The 16,892-nt window shown below is 45.3% G+C and overlaps 1 protein-coding gene across 1 annotated transcript in view; it reads right to left on the bottom strand.

Annotated features, from left to right (window-relative positions):
* The window catches only part of TMBIM1 (transmembrane BAX inhibitor motif containing 1), a 183,034-nt gene that overhangs the window by 33,311 nt on the left and 132,831 nt on the right, over nt 1-16,892 (bottom strand). The gene's annotated exons all lie outside the window — the stretch shown is intronic.

The raw sequence follows: 16,892 nt of genomic DNA, 5'->3' as shown, positions 1-16,892 counted from the left end.
TGTTATTATGAAACAAGAGGTTGGATCAGAAGCCTGCTAAAACTCGCCCCACCCCTGCATATGTCCTTGCAAAGCACCCCCTCTTCAGATTCCCATCTCCAAGCGCCCCACCGCCAAGACACCAATCAAAATGTTCTCCTCTGCTTGAAGACTCGTTTCAATCTTCCCCACTCTTGTCAGACACCCACTGCAAACACATCTTTAAGGACCCCATCAATAAGAGCCCTATTCATTCATGTGAGCATGAAAATGTGCCACACCTCTTCATAGGTCCTTCTCAGTATGACTCAACCCCTCCAAAGCCATCTGTATGCCACACTGTTACAGGCCCCCAACTCAACGTGGCGCACCCTTCATGAGCCCATCTCAAAGTGTCCCACCCTTCCTGAGCTCATCTCAATGTGTCCCACCCTTCATGAGCCCATCTCAATGTGTCCCACCCTTCATGAGCCCATCTCGGTGTGTCCCACCCTTCCTGAGCCCATCTCAAAGTGTTCCACCCTTCATGAGCCCATCTCAACGTGTTCCACCCTTCATGAGCCCATCTCAACGTGTTCCACCCTTCATGAGCCCCACCCCTCATGAGCCCATCTCAATGTGCCCCACCCTTCATGAGCCCATCTCGGTGTGTCCCACCCGTCATGAGCCCATCTCAATGTGTCCCACCCTTCATGAGCCCATCTCAATGTGCCCCACACTTCCTGAGCCCACCTCAATGTGTCCCACTCTTCATGAGCCCATCTCAATGTGTCCCATCCTTCATGAGCCCATCTCAATGTGTCCCACCCTTCATGAGCCCATCTCAATGTGTCCCACCCTTCATGAGCCCATCTCGGTGTGTCCCCCCTTCCTGAGCCCATCTCAACGTGTTCCACCCTTCATGAGCCCATCTCAATGTGCCCCACCCTTCCTGAGCCCATCTCAATGTGCCCCACCCTTCCTGAGCCCATCTCAATGTGTTCCACCCTTCATGAGCCCATCTGAATGTGTCCCATCCTTCATGAGCCCATCTCAATGTGTCCCACCCTTCATGAGCCCACCTCAATGTGCCCCACCCTTCATGAGCCCATCTCAATGTGTCCCACCAGTCATGAGCCCATCTCAATGTGTCCCACCCGTCATGAGCCCATCTCAATGTGTCCCACCCGTCATGACCCATCTCAATGTGTCCCACCCGTCATGAGCCCATCTCAACGTGTTCCACCCGCCATGAGCCCATCTCAATGTGCCCCACCCTTCCTGAGCCCATCTCAATGTGCCCCACCCTTCCTGAGCCCATCTCAATGTGTTCCACCCTTCATGAGCCCATCTGAATGTGTCCCATCCTTCATGAGCCCATCTCAATGTGTCCCACCCTTCATGAGCCCATCTCAATGTGTCCCACCCGTCATGAGCCCATCTCAATGTGTCCCACCCTTCATGAGCCCACCTCAATGTGCCCCACCCTTCATGAGCCCATCTCAATGTGTCCCACCAGTCATGAGCCCATCTCAATGTGTCCCACCCGTCATGAGCCCATCTCAATGTGTCCCACCCGTCATGACCCATCTCAATGTGTCCCACCCGTCATGAGCCCATCTCAACGTGTTCCACCCGCCATGAGCCCATCTCAATGTGCCCACCCTTCATGAGCCCAACTCAATGTGCCCCACCCTTCATGAGCCCATTTCAATGTGCCCCACCCTTCATGAGCCCATCTCAATGCGTCCCACCTGTCATGAGCCCATCTCAATGTGTCCCACCCTTCATGAGCCCATCTCAATGTGTCCCACCCTTCATGAGCCCATCTCAATGTGTCCCACCCTTCATGAGCCCATCTCAATGTGTCCCACCCTTCATGAGCCCATCTCAGTGTGTCCCACCCTTCATGAGCCCATTACAATGTGTCCAGGCCATCATGAGTCCATTTCAATGTCCCACCCAACTCCCTCGCTGAACTTAACTTTAGGCCATGTTAAGTGTGGTCTACGGACTGGCCCTACTGCCAACTTCCTGCAGAAGGCCAACCTCCCACAGACCCCACCTCACTTTCTTCTTTTTTTAATTTTGTTTTAGTGGTACAGTTGTACTCTGATGGTACCAGAGCTGAAGAGTCACCCACAGTACTGGCACACCACGCAAGCGTCACTTGTTGATGCTTGTGTGGTCTTGTGTGCCAGTTCAAAAAGGGGGGTGGTGATGGACAGAGTATCTGAGTTAAACGGAACACTCATACCCAGTCAAGAGATCAGGGCTTGATCCATCACCGTTTTTTAGCTCACTGCATCACCCCAGTTCAGAACCTGGCTATATGCAAATTAGTCTGTCCCTGGCCCAGTGCATCATGGGAACAGGGCAGACCAAACTACCAAGCCAATTCTTTACCGGAAAGGAAACAAGCTTCCGGGGACCGGTTTCTGGCATTTCAGCCGTCGTCGGCCCGGCTTGCTTGAATCCTAGTGGTGCAGTGAGCAGGGGACTCATGTCTGAGGATACCCTGCCACTCCTGTAGTGGCTAAAACGGTTCAAAAAGGGGGGTGGTGATTGACAGAGTATCTGAGTTAAACAGAATACTCATACCCGGTCAAGAGATCAGGGCTTGATCCATCACCGTTTTTTAGCTCACTGCATCACCCCAGTTCAGAACCTGGCTATATGCAAATTAGTCTGTCCCTGGCCCAGTGCATCATGGGAACAGGGCAGACCAAACTACCAAGCCAATTCTTTACCGGAAAGGAAACAAGCTTCCGGGGACCGGTTTCTGGCATTTCAGCCGTCGTCGGCCCGGCTTGCTTTAATCCTAGTGGTGCAGTGAGCAAGGGACTCATGTCTGAGCATACCCTGCCACTCCTGTAGTGGCTAAAACGGTTAAAAAAAGGGGGGTGGTGATGGACAGAGTATCTGAGTTAAACAGAACACTCATACCCAGTCAAGAGATCAGGGCTTGATCCATCACCGTTTTTTAGCTCACTGCATCACCCCAGTTCAGAACCTGGCTATATGCAAATTAGTCTTAATTAGGCTTAATTCAGATACTCTGTCCATCACCACCCCCTTTTCTGAATCGTTTTGACCACCACAAGCGTGGTAGGGTATGCTCAGATGTGAGTCCCTTGCTCACTGCACCATATGGATTCAAGCAAGCCGGGCCGAAGACGGCTGTAATGCCAGAAACCGGTCCCCGGAAGCTTGTTTCCTTTCCGGTAAAGAATTGGCTTGGTAGTTTGGTCTGCCCTGTTCCCATGATGCACTGGGGCAGGCACAGACTAATTTGCATGTAGCCAGGTTCTGAACTGGGATGGTGCAGTGAGCTAAAAAACGGTGATGGATCAAGCCCTGATCTGTTGACTGGGTAGGAGTGTTCTGCTTAATTCAGATACTCTGTCCATCACCACCCCCTTTTCTGAATCCTTGTGTGCCAGGGCTCCCACGAGGGTCTTGAGGAACCACACAGGGGGTTGTGCGCTGTGTCCGTGGGAGAACAGCAGGACCTGTGGCACTACTTTTTAAAATTTATTTTGGCCCCATGGGGTAGGGCGATGTCCCTCTGGGACTGCCCCACTAAGGCCATTGTGTCCTGGTACCCCTTTCCTATCCCATTTATAATTTATTTCTTTTAAAACACAGGGTCAGAGTTCCCAAGTACGAAAATGACATTCACACTATTTCTGTTCATGCTGCGGCCAGCTAATCAGATCGCTCGGTCCTGCAGGACCGGGACTGACAGTTGAAAAAGCCTCCTCGGCTAATCAGAATGCTTTATTTATTTTTTCAGTACGCGGTACAACAGTAGTACCGCAGGACTCCCATTGGACCAACTGTCCAGATATCACTATATTTTAATCATTGGTGCTGCGCACGACCAATGGCCGATGCAGCCCCGCCCACTCCGTCGAACGCCTGCACTGCTGCAAAATATTCGCCACGGTAAACGGGTTAAACCTAAAAAACGGATGTACGGATTTACACCAAATCACAAAAAGTACACCTTTTGAGTAAAGATCTAGCTTCCATCCAAGTTTGGTCTAATTATATTCAGCTATTTTTTCTCTATCACTTCCCAAAATTCCTATGCAAATTTGCATGGGGAAAACATGTTTTGTTGCCCAATCCCTTTTTCTCAGACCCCAGTTGTCAGATCAACCGGAAACCTTTCAGGAAGGACCTGAGGTGGGTGATTTTTTTTTTTTTGTAGTTTTGTGAACATTTGGCAAAGAGGACCTAAGTTATTAACTAAAAACGTTCTGCGAGCAAGGTGGGACTCAAACCGACACCATAGGCGGATGTGGCCGATGCTGGAAGAACTCAAACTGATATAACACACATGATATCCATCTATCTGCACCTACATATTAATACACACACACACAGAGGGGAGTTTGAACATGGAATCCAATTGGTGGTTGGGGGCTGAATATTTGGGTTTCTTTGCCATTTTGTGATGCCACATCATTTATAATAGAGCTACATTATATAAAAAAAGGAAACGTGAATCCTAGGTACATAATGAAATATTTGGAATATTTTGGCAGATTTCAGATACTGGGGCGTTTCGATTAAAATAATATGACCGCATTTCTTGGGCAGAGGACAACACTTGTGAAACCTTAAGTACCTCTGGGCAATAGGACCATGTTCCACATGTCATGGCGACCTCTCATGTCCAAATAATTTCTGCTGGGTGATCCAGGGTTACCAAGACCTCATCCACCTCAAACAACCGTGGGAAACCCATGCAGCAGTCCTTGGGCCTCGCTTCACTAAACAGCACAGCGGCTGGGATGTCTATGGTCAGCGGTGCTGCAGAAGTGTCATTGACCATTCTCATGCCATGATTAATCTCAGGACATCTTTTGATCGACATTCTATGCCTTCTCTGTGCTAGGACGTGCATTAATGGTCGGTGTTACTTAAAACTTTTTAGACCAACACAGGTGTTTTTCTCATAACGATAACCATTAAAAAAATTAAATTAAAGGGCACTGCTTTAGTTTGAAAGGGTGAGTACCAGCTCCTCTCTGCATTGGCGAGTAGCATCAATTCTTGGCATTCTGGGATAGCAGTGATATCTTTCCATTCAGAGCACCGTTTGCAAGCATGGGTGGAGAAGGCGACATGAATGAATGAATGAAAGCCATCTTATATTGCGCGACTTAGCCCAATGGGCATCAAGGCGCCTATCAAATAAATGTAATGTGAAAAATTATAAGACCGGGGCCAGGTGCTGTATTATCAATATGCCTCCGCGAAGAGTCAAGTTTTTAATGCTTTTCTGAAGAGCATAATAGAGGGTTGAGTCTTCAGTTCAGGGGGGAGGTTGTTCCAGAGTTTGGGGGCCAGGGAGGAAAAGGCCCCCCCCCCCCCCACCTGACTCTGCGAAACCGGGGGACGGATATTCTTGTTAGAGGAGCGCAGATTTCTGCTGGGAACATAAGGAACCAGCAGGGATCTTAAACCTTCCGAACATTTGCCAGACAAGGCCCCATAAACAAGGCACAGGATCTTAAAAGTAATCCTTGCCTGGATCGGTAGCCAGTGCAGGCTTTTCCTAGCAGAAGTGGCAGAGGAGAGGCTGGGGGCGGCAAGGACAAACCTAGCTGCCGCTTTTTGGACGATCTGCAGGCATTGAATCAGGCCTTTATTGATGCCCGCGTAGAGCGCGGTGCAATAGTCTAGCTGTGATGTGACCAGAGCGACAACGACCTGTTTGCGGGCTTGGAGGGAGAGAAAATGTGTGATTTTCCTCATGATCCTGATAATACCCCAACATGTGGAGACCGTCCTGTTTACCTGCTGGACCATGTCGAGCGAGGTGTCAATCAGAACGCCCAGATTCAGCGCTGATTTTGTGGGTGAGGGGCAGGCTCCAAGAGATGGGAGGCCACCAGTCACTAGACCAGACATCCTGGTCTCCGCCGAAGACCAGGACCTCGGTTTTCTCTCTGTTCAGCTTCAGTGAGTTCAAGATCATCCACTGCGCAACTGCCTCCATGCAGTTCCTGAAGCTAAGAACGGAGGTACTCACCGAGTGGGAGGGAGAGAGACACCATAATTTGGGTGTCATCGGCGTATGACCACATCCATCCCAAAAGATCTTACCAACCTGGCAAGTGGGGCCACAAATGTTGAAACAAGTGGGGCTGAGAGCCGACCCCTGCGGGACCCCACATTGCACAGGTGTAGCTTGGGACAGGAACTCTCCGAACTTGACCGTCTGCTCCCTCTGATTGAGGAAGGGGGCCAAGAGACTCAGCGCAGGGCCCTCCACCCCTATCTCCCTAAGACGAGCTGTTAGGATAGAGGGAGATAGGGTGTCAAATGCAGCTGTTAGGTTGAGCAGGACCAGCAGGGTGGTCTGGCCCTGGTCGACCTTCGCACGAATGTTATTTAGGACCACTGTGAGAGCCGATTCGGTGCTGTGAAACTTCCGGAAACCATGTTTTGACTGGTCCAGGCGGCCAGAGGCGTCTAAAAAGGCCGTAAGGTGTTGATTGAGGTGTGTCTCGAGCATCTGTGCTGGGGCCGGAAGAAGAGATATTGGGTGAACGTTTTTTAATATATCCGGGTCTAGGGTTGGCTTTTTCAGCAAAGGCTTGACCACTGCCTTTTTCCAAGAGGAAGGAAAAATGCCTTCCGTCATAGCATGGTTCATCACCTCAAGGTAGAGGGGCAGCAAGACTTCCCTACAGTCCTTCAAGATCTTAAGAGGGCTGGGTCCAGAGGAGATCCAGATTTAGTTTTATTTAAAAGCAGATCTAGCTGCTGGTAAGTCAGAGGGGGGAAATTAGACAGGCTCCTATGAGGGTCCATTAGACAGCCTTCAGTAAGGGCCGGGGCCAAAGGGAGAGGAGAACCCAGCATATCCCTTTGTACTTCAAGAGAGGTATGAATATCCACTATTTTGTAATGAAAAAATAGGGAGATCTTGTCACATAACTACTGGGAACCTATAATAGGATCGGGGTATACAGGGTGCACAGAGAGTCAACAATTTTAAATAATTCCCTAGGAGAGGTGAGGGAGGTCGTTAGATTGGAAAAATGGGCCTGCTTTTCCTCCATTACCTTTGCTTTATAGTTTCTAAGGAGTAGTTTGTTTTTCCCTTTCCCTGAGATCCCAGCAGGCTCGCCAAAGCCTTTCCTGTTTCCTGCAGGCCTGCCGTAGAAGCCTGAGTCTTTCCGAAAACCAGGGGGCTGAGGGTCTTTTCCTAGCAGAGTAGCGATACGACACTGGGGCCAGGAGGTCCACTGCACTAGAAATGGAGTTAGATAACTCCAGTGCAGCTGTTCTGACGTGAGCCATGAGGGGGGCCAGAGTGTCATTAGCAATTCTCACGAAATTTCGCTTAGGTTCCCTTTTCCCAGGGTCACACGACAACATGTGAGGAGAGGGAGGGGGGTTGAATTCCAGGGGGAAAGATAGGTGGTCAGACCACACGAGGGGAATGGGAGGGCCTGTCATATGTCTTGGGTCGTTGGAGAAGACCCCATCTAGTGTGTGACCAGCTCGATGGGTGGGGCCATCCACCAATTGCCAAAGTCAACTATGGTGAGAGTGTCACTGGAACCTTGATCCTCTAAGTGGAAATTTAGATCTCCCATAACAGTCAGATGGACACATCCGAAATAGGGTTCTAACATTTTCAGTAGGTCCTGGGTAAAGTCAGCTCTGGGGCCCGGAGGTCTGTAGATCAGGAGGCCAGAGAAGGAAACTGAGGGGGAAGAGGCTATAGAAAAGTAAATGGCTTGAAAGAGATCTGAATGGGAGGAGAGAGTTTTGACACAACAAATGGAGGAAACCTTATATAGGATACCCAGCCCTCCGCCCCTACGTTCCACTCTGTCCAACCTTGCCAACGTGTAGCCGTCTGGAACAGCGTTCAAGACCAGAGGATTCAGAGGCCCAGGTTTCTGTGATGAAGACCCAAGTGGGTTTCCTGAAAGAGACAAAATCCCTAAACGCCAGGTTGTTCTTCACCAGCAACCTAGCATTAATAAGGAAACCCTCCTCCTTAGTTGTGGAAGAGGCAGTATGTATTTTATCATTAACAGTATCGGATATTAAGGGCACAGTGTTCCTGGTGAAACAACAACAACCGGGGGACCCCAGGAAAGCATCGGGCGGAAGAGAGTAATGGCAGCGCAGAGGAATGGGTTTCAGTGCGACTAGATCACAATAGGAATTGGTCGGACATGCTCGCCTGTCAGCAGAAATTATGGCCTGCTCCCCGCCAGCCCCGTTCCCCAGCCCGTCCTCAGCGCGGACGGGCGCAGACGGGCTGGACTTAGGCGCAACTTCGGCGTGCGTCCGCTGCGAGTACATGTCCCAGCATTAGGCAAGAGGCATCTAATCATGCACCCGGCTCCTTAGAACTACCCACATCCTGCCAAGTGAAATGACCGGATTCAGAAGAGTTTGGGGGACAAATCAGAACGTTTTTGGCCATTTCCTCAATCTCTCCGCGCTTTCAACTATCAACAGAGGGAGGGGCGTCTTTTGCAGAAAGAGTACTGTGGGGGAACTGCACCTGCCCTACACAAATAAAATACTGTTTCTCTAAATGGAGACGGTGGAATGAAGACCTAAGCCTAATGAAGATGGCAGGTGTTATGTTTCAGCCCTCCCTGCTTTTTATTCTGCACATAGACCAACCCCACCCCCTAACGTTAGCACAAAGGCCTCCTCTTTTCTCACCGTGTGCCAATAACAGTCACCAAGAATCTGAAATTCACAACAATATCTCTAACGTTTGCCATTCGAAGCTGCTCTTCCCCACTGTGGGGCAAGCAGTAATGCCACCGACAGCCAAACTACTCCTACCATGCAGTGCTTAATTTATACAAATAAAATTAAAATAAGTGCCAGGGCTTTCGTCAGAAGGACTCTGCAGCTTACGACACACGTTGCCCCTGCTATGCTGCCAATGATAGTAACAACACTACTACTAACTATTCCAGGCCCACAAAGCTACATGAACGGATTGAGCAGCAGGTAATTGTAATTTTTTTAATGTATATAACTATCCTCCACATCTCTAAATTAGACAGCGCCACCATGTGGCAGAAAAGCGCTTGTGTTGACAAATAAGTGCTGTTGCACAGCATCAAAAAACACCGGGTCAAATTAAGTACTGCTTCCATGTTCCCTCGCCTATATCAAAGTTGTCTGGGAGTATGGTTGGCTAGGGCATTTTGTAACCACAATACGGAATATTCGATGTACAAACATCCAGTCCACAACAGTTAATTTGGAGCTTGGACTTGAAATATTGTGTCTTGTATAATGCTGATTTATTAAAATGTATATACACAAAGTCCAAGCTACCATCTCCCTTCTTCTGTCCAAACTCGATTACGCCAATAGCTTTTACCACGGATCACCTTTAACGGCCATGAAAAGACTACAACGGATTCAGAACTCGGCTGCCAGACTACTCTTGCGTATCAAACCGCGCGAGACCACATCTCCCCTGCCTTGAAAGCCCTGCATTGGTTACCAGTTGCCAGGAGATCCACGTTCAAGCTGCTTTGTATCACCCACAAAGCGGTACATGGAATGGGACCACTCTTCATCAGGAATAAAATCACCATACACATTCAACGAAGGAACCTCCGCTCTAAAGGGGCCTCTTGCCTCAAAATCCAAAGATACAAGAAAAAAAATATGGGTGGCACATCCTTCTCTGCCAAACTATGGAACTCTTTACAAACCCCCCAACATAAGATCCACCGACCGCCACCTTATCGTCAAAAAACTACTCAAGAATTGGCTCTTCCCCACATAAGCCCCATACGCAAACAGAAATTTACAGCATATACCTCAGTATATTAGCATTTATTTTTATTATAGATATGTACCTATCTTTGTGTATTGCCTTGTATAAACATGTAGAATAATTATGTTGTAAAAAAATATAAAAAAATCTTTGCTCTACATGTACTTGCTTCCATTGTGCATCTATGTACTTGGATCCGTGTCTGTTACTTTTCTCCTAAAAAAGCATATCCAATGCACTACCCTATTTCTCATCCTGTACCTCTATCAATATCTTTAATCTACATATACTTACCTCCTTTAGGCATCTATATACTTTAAATGTACTTATGGATCTATATATTTATCATTCTTCCAATCTGGGCATTTCCAATGCACTACCCTATTTCTCAGCCTATACATCTCTCAATATACCTTCTAGCCCAACTTCCTGACTCATCTCAAACTTCTTTCTACTACTCTTTCCAATGCACTATCCTATCTCTCACCCTATACATCTATCAATATATCCTCTACATCCACTCTCATTTATCCCAAACCCCATACCACTACTATGATCCCCAAAATAACCCTATCTAGACTCTCTCCTACTCTACCCCTCCTTGCATTATCCAACATCTTTTACTATACAGATCCCCAAAAACAAACCTTTCTAAACTCTTCCCTGTGACTCTTCCCCTCCAAAACCCCTTTTCACTCATCCAAAAGCCTCCTTCTACTGCTATGAGCTAAAAAAACAAAAAACAAAACTTTCACACTTCTATCCCTCCACTATCGATTTCAATCAAAAAAGAGACTAACATGTTCACTTCTCATATTCCGTATTCCAATATACACTAATCCTTTATGAGTTCCAAAGTAGCGCGCTACTCGCCAATAAAGCATTTCAACACCCCATCAGGGTTACAAGCGCTATATAAATGCAAACCTTTTTCCCTTTTCTACCCCTCCCCAAACCTCCTCAATCCAAATAACTGACTAAAGTATCCACCACTCAAATTAATTTTATGTTTCACCATACTAATTCAACACTAATCCTTATGGGTTCCAGAGTAGCGCGATACTCACCAAAAAGGCCCTTCAAAACCTCATCAGGGCTAGCAACCACTATATAAATACAAACCTCTTTCTCTCTTCTATCCTGCCACCTACCTTTCTCTATCCAAATAACTGAATACTATATCCACCACTTAAATTACTTCATATTTCACTATACTAATTTTCAACACTAATCCTTTATGGGTTCTGGAGTAGCGTGCTACTCTCTAGAAAAGCGCTTCACCACTCATCAGGGGTAACAGGTGCTATATGAATGCAAACCTTTATTCCCCTTCTATCCCTCCGTTATCCTTCTCACTCTAAATAACTGCCTAATATCCACCACTCTAATTACTTTCATATTTCACCATACTAATTTACCACTAATCCTTTATGGGTTTCCGGAGTAGCGTGCTTCAACATCCCATCAGGAGTAGCAAGCGCTATATAATTAAACCTTTTTTTCCTCTTCTATCCTTCCGAATCCAAATAACTGACTAACCTATCCACCACTTAAAATGTACTTGCATATTTCACTATACTAATTCACCACTAATCCTCTAGGGGTCCCGGAGTAGCGTGCTACTCGGCGAAAAAACGCTTTTGATGCCTCGTCAGGGGTAGTAAGCGCTATATAAATGCAATTACAATACAATAAATTGTGCCCCATAGCCCACTAGCCTGAATCATTGGTAGGCCCAGCAGAATCTTCTGCTCAGTACTGCATCCTCCCCAGACTGCTTGGTACAATATTTGTCTGCACTTTGCAGGTCCGGGCCTTTACCAAGGCTTTGCCCACAGCTCCTTCTGCTGATCTAGCCTTCGTGGTGCAGTATTATTCAACAGGCCACAGGTTATTAATAAGATAATCAACAGTTCAATACATAATGTACTTTATGTTTATACATAGAATTCATCAGATGTATTCTAAATTGAGGTCCCTTATTTCATAAAAACGCAAAATAATCATTAAAAAAAAAATCAATATTTATCCTGCCAACATGTGTTTCGTTCCAAAGATGTATATCATCTTGGAACTTATTCAGGGCTAGAAGTAATAAACCTGGAAAACTATTGCTGATACAAATATATATTGGGAATAATGAACATATGTTTCCATAGAAAAAATACAACCAAAAGTGTTCCTTAAAATCAACAGTCCAGAACTCACGCATTAACCTCTAAAAAATGTCAATAGGTCCAAACACAAAGTAAAATAGGGTCCTCGTACTGCACCTACCGTTCATTTATATGACGTACAACTGTCTATTACTAGTCAATGCCATCAATATTATGATAATGAAACACCACCCGTACTATGACTGGTGAACAAATACACAAATTTACCTTTCTGAAAGGAAGAGGTCTAACATTTCATCCTATACATGTCAAACTGGCAGAATGTAACACGTAAAGCAAGGCTCTATCTGAGCCTCAAAAACTCACTGCTGCAAAAACAAACATTTGCAATGCAATAGGTCTCGGATTTACGAGAGTTTGAGCTATTGGCATTATAAATGACAATAGCCTAAATTCTCGCAAATGCAAGACCTATTGCATTGCAAATATTTTATTGTTTACAAGCACCCCATGTTGAGTTTTCACGTTAATAGAGGCCGCACCCCCTTCTTTAGACGAGCCGTGTCCAAAGAAAGGGACGCGGCTGCCATTAAAGTAAAAGCGCAGTATGGAGTGTGTTTACAAAGAACAAAAAAAGCATTTGGTTGTCAAGTTAACCAATGCTTTTTAAATGTTCCCCTTTCACCCTCTGTTCCTGGTGTTGATAAAAGGCACCATTTTAATGCGACACCAAATAACATTCCCCAAAAACTTAATTTTGTCCTACCAATAGATCTGCATAAAACATTAACAGACTATGTTGCACAGTAATCACTCATGCTGGGCACACATTGGACTGTTTGATGTATTTTATGCAACAAACAAATATAATCAGTATGATGCATAAATATTGACACTCGTCTGGCTAATGCTCCTACGTTGGACTCCTATATTACAGCGGTTAGTGCGTCACTGGATGATAGTTTAGTATGGACCATGCGAGCCTCTTGGTAAAAGTATCATTTTCCAATTTAGATTTTTTTCATAAGAAATTGTTATGCAAAAATACCACACAAAAAAAACACTGAGAACCCAAACTCTAATCTTCATATTAATGCAAACTCTAATCTGAATCTAACCCCACATTTATATTAACCCTAAAGGCATTCCGAACTCTAATCATAGTTGCAAAATCCTGGCCTTGACCCTAATTCCAACTCTTGATCTAACCAGAAAAATAGCCTTAAATCAAACCCTCAATTAAACCTTAACTTGAACCCTTAAAGTAAACCTAAAACCGGGAAATCACTGCTAAAAATAGGCTTGTAATGTTTAGTGGATTTTCTTAAATATAACAACTAAATTCCACAAGATCACATTTCTTCTTTCTATTTTCACGTAATGCAGCGATGACCCCTTGTCGTGGTCTCAGGGAAAGTACACTGCGCGAGTAGTAAGGAGTGCTGTGCTCAGAGAATCATAGGAGTCTCAGCCCCAAAGAGTAGTGTGACTTCCTTCATGGACAGTCAAGACTTGCAGGACTTAATTAAAACTAGGAAGAATGGAAAGAAACCTTCTGAATGGTTTAATGACCTTCAAACAAACAGAAAAGAAATACAGAACTGCAACCCATAGGCGAGAGACCGCTTTCCGCCGCAGAGAAGAGCGGCTTATACACTTTGGTTGACTTCATACTGAGATAACAGCTTAGGATAACTGCAAGTTCTGTCTTACTGAGGTGGAGGCAACCTCACATGGGGTTTGTGGGTGACAAGGTCTTAAGGCATGATGCTCCAGTACACGAAGACATAGAAAGTGTCCTCTGGGAGAGGATGATGGAACCACAGCATCGGGCAGGCAGGCATCAGACTCATGGTCCGAATAAAACACTTATTAGAAAATAAGCACATTGCACTAACAAGGTTCCCCCAGTGCCAAGGGACAATAAGACTGGTAGGAAAGAGGCAGTGATTGCAGTAATAGAGGTTCATTCCTGTCTTAAAGCAACAAACAAAAAATCCACTTGGAGAGACTGCCCCAAGGACAAAAACATGGCTGCAGGCTTTCTTAGTGGAAGCGTCTGTACATATATTCTGAAGCATTACTTCATTAACGGCAAAAAAAACGCCAGGAGGGTTTGGAAAGCCAATTTTAACACAAAATGGCAAACAATAGAGTCAGATATGTTCAATTATAACATTTTCATTCAATGTTATATTATACAGAAACGTTTTAAAAGAAGCACTTATACTTTTGCCAGGATGATGTGCACTTTTGGGTTTGTTTTAGAAGAGTGAAAGAATCCTGACTCTGGATATATGTTGTACAAAGGTAAACATCAATCTGGAGAGATGCAGAAACAAATCAAATGAAAAAAAACTAAAACAAACAATAGGTCTTAAAAATTGCAAGTAAGCACGAGGTCAGAGCATCTTTCTAGAAGACATTTTTCTGCACAACTGAATCACTCAAATCATACTAAGCTGCTACAATTTGGCTTTTCCTAAACCCTTGGAGACCTCTCATTGCACAGTCATATGTACAACTTGAGGGAACGCGTCTAGTGTTCCAGATTTGCTCAAATTGACATCACTGTGAAAAAGAAGGCAGCACTCATGGAGTACGTTAACAACTAGGTGCATTTTTCTAATAGGTCAAATATGTACAGTTTATGTACTAGAAGTTTGTTATGCAAATATTTACAGCATACTGGTTTTGTCCCATTGGTTTCAGTTGAAGAGGTTTGTAACAGACACAAATGTCAGTGCTGTCTGATTTAGAGCAACATTCGACCAATTGCATAAAAATGATGGCCACATCGATTAAGGCATAATTTGTGCGATTCCTGAACGAATGGTTTAATTTCACTTTTTGAACTGTTTTGGGATATTTACAGAAAGCCTCTCACTTGTTTTTAAAACGTGGAGCAAATAGGTTGTCAAGTATGGGACAAATTATATAACTGCTTCATTTTCATGCATCCCTGATTGTGGGATGGTGGTTTTGTGCCATTTTTTTGGGACAACTACAGGATGGGTCAGCATTCTATAGTATATATATAGCTATTACCAGCCACAAAAAAACTCCTTGCCAAAGGAGAAGTGTGGCTCAATGGTTCGAGCGGCAGACCCTGATGCAGAGGTCTAGCCCGGGACCAGGGTTCAATTCCCCGCCTCGGCAGGTCTTGGGCTCAAAAATTCCATGGACCTGATAATTCTCGCCTCGGTGCCTATTCCAATCATGGACTCCCACTCTGCAACTCTGGGCAATAGCTCTTCACAACGGCCCCCACAACGCTAAGGATGCCTGGCCTCCACCTTGGGGGTGCCCAGGAGTGGACGCTTCACAGGGGAAGCCAGGATGGGTTCCACAGCGGTATTCGTACAAGCGCCTTGAGACCCTTGCTGGTGAGTAGTGCGCTATACAAGTATCAATTTACATTTACATCTGACACCAGTATATTCACAATCTGCCCTTCGATCCCCACAAAGTGCGGCATATTTTGATTAAGAAATTCTAGTCACTAGAAATGTACTAAAATAACTAAAAGGCATTTCCCTAAAGTCCCCCGGGAACAAACCCATGGCCGGACCTAAGTCAGCAAGCCATTAAGGAAAGCGAGGAGACCCTGGACACTAAAACCATACAATGGCGTCCCCGCTGAACCCCAAGGGCCAGGAGGAAGCAGATATACCTGGTGTGCTGAAGTCTGCATGATGGCACCCAGTCATATTCAGATCTTAGATTCTAGACCTGAAAACCCCAACATTAACGATTTTTACATCGCTGGGCCCCACTTCCATCTGGTCTTTAAGTGGATCGGTTACTCAAACTTCCAAAGAACAAAAGTGCAAGCAGCAGTCATCTTAAAAGTTTGCTGGCTCTGCAACAGTCAGTCAATAAATGTATTTCAAATTACAAAAGCACAAAGAGTGGATCAAAAAAATAAGCAATAACAAGAAGTAGAGTTATTAAAAAAAAAAGAAGATCAAATTGTTGCGGAGGACAGTCACACAAGGATGGTAAAGAGCACCCTGGAGACACAGAGAGCTGTGAAGGGTCTATAAGGGATCTGAAAGAATTTATATTTATAAATATATTTTCCACTCAAACGCCTCCACTGCCCACAGTTTGATATAAATGTTAAAGACAAAATAATGTGCTACAAGCGATATTACAATTTCAAAAGCAAGCTTTACCAGAATAACCAAGCGCGTACGCGGACATATGGCTCTTTCCAGACCTTTCTAGCAATAAATGACAGAAGGTGCTTTGCATATCTTTCTAGTAATAGATAACAGATTCCCACTCAAAAGTTATTAATAATGCAAAAGCCAGATGGATAATAAGTGGGGAAATAAACCACAACAACAGAACAAAGCAAATTGGGGTGATAAAAGAAATTCAGACAGTGAGAAACCAATTCTGGAGTAAATGTTAATGTACACGCCAGAGGATTTAAGCCATTATTGTGAAGTTTGACGTAATGTAAAGCGTCCACCTGCCACATTCTGCCTTGGCGAGCAAAAAAAACAAATATGGGCCACAACTTCCCTTTTCTGCAGAACACCGACGAAAACAATGTTAAATATGTTATGTTATGTTATGTTAAATAAATTTATAAGGGCGCAACTAACACCATTAGGTTTCTTGGCGCCAAAGTAAAGAGAGCAGAAGATAGAGCAAAGGCCATTTATTGATAAGATTCTGTAAAAAGAAAAGTTTTAAGGGCAGATCTGAAGCTGGGGTACGAAGAGGTCAATCTGAGGGACAAGGGGAGGGAGTTCCAAAAAGTGGGGGCCAGGAAGGAGAACTTGAGCCCGCCGTGTTTCTTCCTCTTATATCTAGGGATGGAAAGCAAGACCATTTGGGAAGACCGGAGAGTGCGGGAAGGGACGTAGGATTGAAGAAGGGAAGAAATAAAGAGGGGGCCCTGGCCGGCTAGAGATTTAGAAATGATACAACCCAGCTTGAACTTACAGCGGGCAATAAGAGGAACCGCTCCCATGATCCATTTCTGAGTGACGGCAGCCAGAGGGCAT

The sequence above is a fragment of the Lissotriton vulgaris genome, chromosome 2_1, assembly GCF_964263255.1.
Source record: "Lissotriton vulgaris chromosome 2_1, aLisVul1.2, whole genome shotgun sequence".
NCBI classification, from domain to species: Eukaryota; Metazoa; Chordata; class Amphibia; order Caudata; family Salamandridae; genus Lissotriton; species Lissotriton vulgaris.
This window is presented reverse-complemented; position numbering and strand designations above follow the sequence as displayed.